Genomic DNA, 6027 nt, shown 5'->3' on the forward strand with positions numbered 1-6027 from the left:
GCTTGCAGCGGTACTTGCTGACTCCAGAAAAAATTGTTGTACAAAGTTGGTCAAATTTATCGCTAAATATCTCATGAACATTGCATTTGAATAACAAGCAATTTTTATAGTACAGAAGGTGAAAAACTTTGAAACAGAATTTGAATAGACCGTATTGTGGCCGAATAATATAAAGTAAGGACCCGTAGTTCAAGACACCTGACGGTTCGAGAAAGAAAATGTAAACGATAATTTGAAACTAGTATAACATACAAAAAAACAATTCTTTGGTAAACAACTGTAAAAAATAGACGACGCATTGTTAAAGAGGAAAATATTCACATTAGGTACTCTGTTAAAATCAGATTAATTAATATCTTCACCGCATCTGAAATGTAAAGATCATACCCCATGATTACCAACAATTCCTTTTTTTTAAGATTTCATTACAATTCAAAATTATGTACGATAACTTTCTGACTCTAAATTAAAATTCAAATGAATTATTATATTTGTACTAAAAATAACACACTGATTTCGGTAAACACTCCAGTGTTTGACACCACTGAATTTTAATTGGACAGTGGGCCTTCAAAGCGGTCGGTTATTGATACCAACACTAACTTTTACTTCTAGTCATTTGTGGGCTTGAAACTAAATGGATAAATTATAATGGGAAAGGAGTTTCCCATTAAAAGCAATAAACTGAATTTTGTACTGAATGCAATCAAACACTGATTTATTTCCGAAAATATTAATATTATTATTTATTTATTTTTATTTATTTATTTTTATTTAGTTTTTTAAGAAGATCTGAATTTTATCTATTTATATATTTTTATTTATTTTTTTAACAAGATCTGAATTTAAAACTTAAAAGCTTTAAACTTAGGGTAACTGTACCAGTTTTCGGCAGTGTATCTGTTTTCGGCAGGGTAACTAAAAACGTGAAATGCTGCACAAAAATGCAGTAAAAAATGTCACAAAACACAATTTTGTAGTGAAAGTTTACTCATTTGTTATTCATATGCGATGTTCCACACCATTTCTTTGCGTATTTCCCAAAATATAAACTAAAGTGTGCAGAGCCGAAAATAGGAACACAGCCTGTTGAAAATAGGAACAAACTGCCGAAAATAGGAGCAAAATTAATGTTTACATTTTCACAAATATTTGTAAAAAACTTCTCTGAAACGCGCAAATAAAAAATAGCGTAACATGTTACGATAGTTTATCAACCAAAATAACATTACTTTCATGAAAAATAATTAAAAAAATGTAAGTATGTGAGCTGTTTTTGTGAAACTGCTGCACTAGCCTGCCGAAAATTTGTACAGTTAGCCTATCTTGGAATCGATAAGCCAAAGCGCAAACTCGACTCTGCAATGAAATCATTAAATCAAAAACTTCTACGATTGTCGCAAAAACACTTGCGATTGTCGCAAAAACTTCTACGATTGTCGCAAAAACTTCTGCGATTGTCGCAAAAACTTCTGCGATTGTCGCAAAAACTTCTGCAATTGTCGCAAAAACTTCTGCAATTGTCGCAAATTTCTCCGATTGTCACTAAAAGTTTTGCGATTGTCGTAAAAACTTCTGCGATTGTCGCAAAAACTTCTACGATTGTCGCAAAAACTTCTGCGATTTACGCAAAAACTTCTGCGATTGTCGCAAAAACTTCTGCGATTGTCGCAAAAACTTCAGCGATTGTCGCAAAAACTTCTGCGATTTACGCAAAAACTTCTGCGATTGTCGCAAAAACTTCAGCGATTGTCGCAAAAACACTTGCGATTGTCGCAAAAACTTCTGCGATTGTCGCAAAAACTTCTGCGATTGTCGCAAACACTTCTGCGATTGTCGCAAAAACTTCTGCGATTGTCGCAAAAACTTCTGCGATTGTCGCAAAAACTTCTGCGATTGTCGCAAACACTTCTGCGATTGTCGCAAAAAGTTTTGCGATTGTCGCAAAAAATTTTGCGAATGTCGCAAAAACTTCTGCGATTGTCGCAAAAACTTCTGCGATTATCGCAAACACTTCTACGATTGTTGCAAAAAGTTTTGCGATTGTCGCAAAAACGCAAATTTCTCCGATTGTCGCAAAAAGTTTTGCGATTGTCGCAAAAACTTCAGCGATTGTCGCAAAAACTTCTGCGACTTTTGCGATTGTCGCAAAACGATTGTCGCAAAAACTTTTGCGATTGTCGCAAAAACTTCTGCGATTGTCGCAAAAACTTTTGCGACTTTTGCGATTGTCGCAAAAACTTTTGCGACTTTTGCGATTGTCGCAAAAACTTCTGCGACTTTTGCGATTGTCGCAAAAACTTCTGCGACTTTTGCGATTGTCGCAAACACTTCTGCGATTGTCGCAAAAACTTCTGCGATTGTCGCAAAAACTTCTACGATTGTAGCAAAAACTTCTGCGATTGTCGCAAAAACTTCTGCGATTGTCGCAAAAACTTCTGCGATTGTCGCAAATTTCTCCGATTGTCGCAAAAACTTCTGCGATTGTCGCAAAAACTTCTACGATTGTCGCAAGAACTTTTGCGACTTTTGCGATTGTCGCAAAAAATTCTGCGACTTTTGCGATTGTCGCAAAAACTTCTGCGACTTTTGCGATTGTCGCAAAAACGATTGTCGCAAAAACTTCTGCGACTTCTGCGATTGTCGCAAAAACTTATGCGACTTTTGCGATTGTCGCAAAAACTTCTGCGACTTTTGCGATTGTCGCAAAACGATTGTCGCAAAAACTTTTGCGACTTTTGCAATTGTCGCAAAAACTTCTGCGACTTTTGCGATTGTCGCAAAAACTTTTGCGAAATTTGCGATTGTCGCAAAAACTTTTGCGACTTTTGCGATTGTCGCAAAAACTTTTGCGACTTTTGCGATTGTCGCAAAAACTTCTGCGACTTTTGCGATTGTCGCAAAAACTTCTGCGACTTTTGCGATTGTCGCAAAAAATTTTGCGACTTTTGCGATTGTCGCAAAAACTTTTGCGACTTTTGCGATTGTCGCAAAAACTTCTGCGACTTTTGCGATTGTCGCAAAAACGATTGTCGCAAAAACTTTTGCGACTTTTGCGATTGTCGCAAAAACTTCTGCGACTTTTGCGATTGTCGCAAAAACTTCTGCGACTTTTGCGATTGTCGCAAAAACGATTGTCGCAAAAACTTTTGCGACTTTTGCAATTGTCGCAAAAACTTCTGCGACTTTTGCGATTGTCGCAAAAACTTTTGCGACTTTTGCGATTGTCGCAAAAACTTCTGCGACTTCTGCGATTGTCGCAAAAACTTTTGCGACATTTGCGATTGTCGCAAAAACTTTTGCGACTTTTGCGATTGTCGCAAAAACTTCTGCGACTTTTGCGATTGTCGCAAAAACTTCTGCGACTTTTGCGATTGTCGCAAAAACTTTTGCGACTTTTGCGATTGTCGTAAAAACTTTTGCGACTTTTGCAATTGTCGCAAAAACTTCTGCGACTTTTGCGATTGTCGCAAAAACTTCTGCGACTTTTGCGATTGTCGCAAAAACGATTGTCGCAAAAACTTTTGCGATTGTCGCAAAAACTTTTGCGACTTTTGTAATTGTCGCAAAAACTTTTGCGACTTTTGCGATTGTCGCAAAAACTTCTGCGACTTCTGCGATTGTCGCAAAAACTTCTGCGACTTTTGCGATTGTCGCAAAAACTTCTGCGACTTTTGCGATTGTCGCAAAACCGTTTGTCGCAAAACCGATTGTCGCAAAAACTTTTGCGACTTTTGCGATTGTCGCAAAAACTTCTGCTACTTTTGTGATTGTCGCAAAAACGATTGTCGCAAAAACTTTTGCGACTTTTGCGATTGTCGCAAAAACTTTTGCGACTTCTGCGATTGTCGCAAAAACTTTTGCGACTTTTGCGATTGTCGCAAAAACTTTTGCGACTTTTGCGATTGTCGCAAAAAATTCTGCGACTTTTGCGATTGTCGCAAAAACTTTTGCGACTTCTGCGATTGTCGCAAAAACTTCTGCGACTTTTGCGATTGTCGCAAAAACTTTTGCGAAATTTGCGATTGTCGCAAAAACTTTTGCGACTTTTGCGATTGTCGCAAAAACTTTTGCGACTTTTGCGATTGTCGCAAAAACTTCTGCGACTTCTGCGATTGTCGCAAAAACTTTTGCGACTTTTGCGATTGTTGCAAAAAACGATTGTCGCTAAAACTTCTGCGACTTTTGTGATTGTCGCAAAATCTTTTGCGACTTTTGCGATTGTCGCAAAAACTTTTGCGACTTTTGCGATTGTCGCAAAAACTTCTGCGACTTTTGCGATTGTCGCAAAACCTTCTGCGACTTCTGCGATTGTCGCAAAAACTTTTGCGACTTTTGCAATTGTCGCAAAAACTTTTGCGACTTTTGCGATTGTCGCAAAAACTTCTGCGACTTTTGCAATTGTCGCAAAAACTTCTGCGACTTTTGCGATTGTCGCAAAAACTTCTGCGACTTTTGCGATTGTCGCAAAAACGATTGTCGCAAAAACTTTTGCGACTTTTGCGATTGTCGCAAAAACTTCTGCGACTTTTGCAATTGTCGCAAAAACGATTGTCGCAAAAACTTTTGCGACTTTTGCGATTGTCGCAAAAACTTCTGCGACTTTTGCGATTGTCGCAAAAACGATTGTCGCAAAAACTTCTGCGACTTTTGCGATTGTCGCAAAAACTTCTGCGACTTTTGCGATTGTCGCAAAAACGATTGTCGCAAAAACTTTTGCGACTTTTGCGATTGTCGCAAAAACTTCTGCGACTTTTGCGATTGTCGCAAAAACGATTGTCGCAAAAACTTTTGCGACTTTTGCGATTGTCGCAAAAACTTCTGCGACTTTAGCAATTGTCGCAAAAACTTCTGCGACTTATGCGATTGTCGCAAAAACTTTTGCGACTTCTGCGATTGTCGCAAAAACTTTTGCGACTTTTGCGATTGTCGCAAAAACTTTTGCGACTTTTGCGATTGTCGCAAAAACGATTGTCGCAAAAACTTTTGCGACTTTTGCGATTGTCGCAAAAACTTCTGCGACTTTTGCGATTGTCGCAAAAACGATTGTCGCAAAAACTTTTGCGACTTTTGCGATTGTCGCAAAAACTTCTGCGACTTTTGCGATTGTCGCAAAAACGATTGTCGCAAAAACTTTTGCGACTTTTGCGATTGTCGCAAAAACTTCTGCGACTTTTGCGATTGTCGCAAAAACGATTGTCGCAAAAACTTTTGCGACTTTTGCGATTGTCGCAAAAACTTCTGCGACTTTTGCGATTGTCGCAAAAACGATTGTCGCAAAAACTTTTGCGACTTTTGCGATTGTCGCAAAAACTTCTGCGACTTTTGCGATTGTCGCAAAAACGATTGTCGCAAAAACTTTTGCGACTTTTGCGATTGTCGCAAAAACTTCTGCGACTTTAGCAATTGTCGCAAAAACTTCTGCGACTTATGCGATTGTCGCAAAAACTTTTGCGACTTCTGCGATTGTCGCAAAAACTTTTGCGACTTTTGCGATTGTCGCAAAAACTTTTGCGACTTTTGCGATTGTCGCAAAAACTTTTGCGACTTTTGCGATTGTCGCAAAAACTTTTGCGACTTTTGCGATTGTCGCAAAAACTTCTGCGACTTTTGCGATTGTCGCAAAAACGATTGTCGCAAAAACTTTTGCGACTTTTGCGATGGTCGCAAAAACTTCTGCGACTTTTGCGATTGTCGCAAAAACGATTGTCGCAAAAACTTCTGCGACTTTTGCGATTGTCGCAAAAACTTCTGCGACTTTTGCGATTGTCGCAAAAACTTTTGCGACTTTTGCGATTGTCGCAAAAACTTCTGCGACTTTTGCGATTGTCGCAAAAACTTCTGCGACTTTTGCGATTGTCGCAAAAACGATTGTCGCAAAAACTTTTGCGACTTTTGCAATTGTCGCAAAAACTTCTGCGACTTTTGCGATTGTCGCAAAAACTTTTGCGAAATTTGCGATTGTCGCAAAAACGATTGTCGCAAAAACTTTTGCGACTTTTGCGATTGTCGCAAAAACGATTGTCG

The sequence above is a fragment of the Anopheles coluzzii genome, chromosome 2, assembly GCF_943734685.1.
Source record: "Anopheles coluzzii chromosome 2, AcolN3, whole genome shotgun sequence".
NCBI classification, from domain to species: Eukaryota; Metazoa; Arthropoda; class Insecta; order Diptera; family Culicidae; genus Anopheles; species Anopheles coluzzii.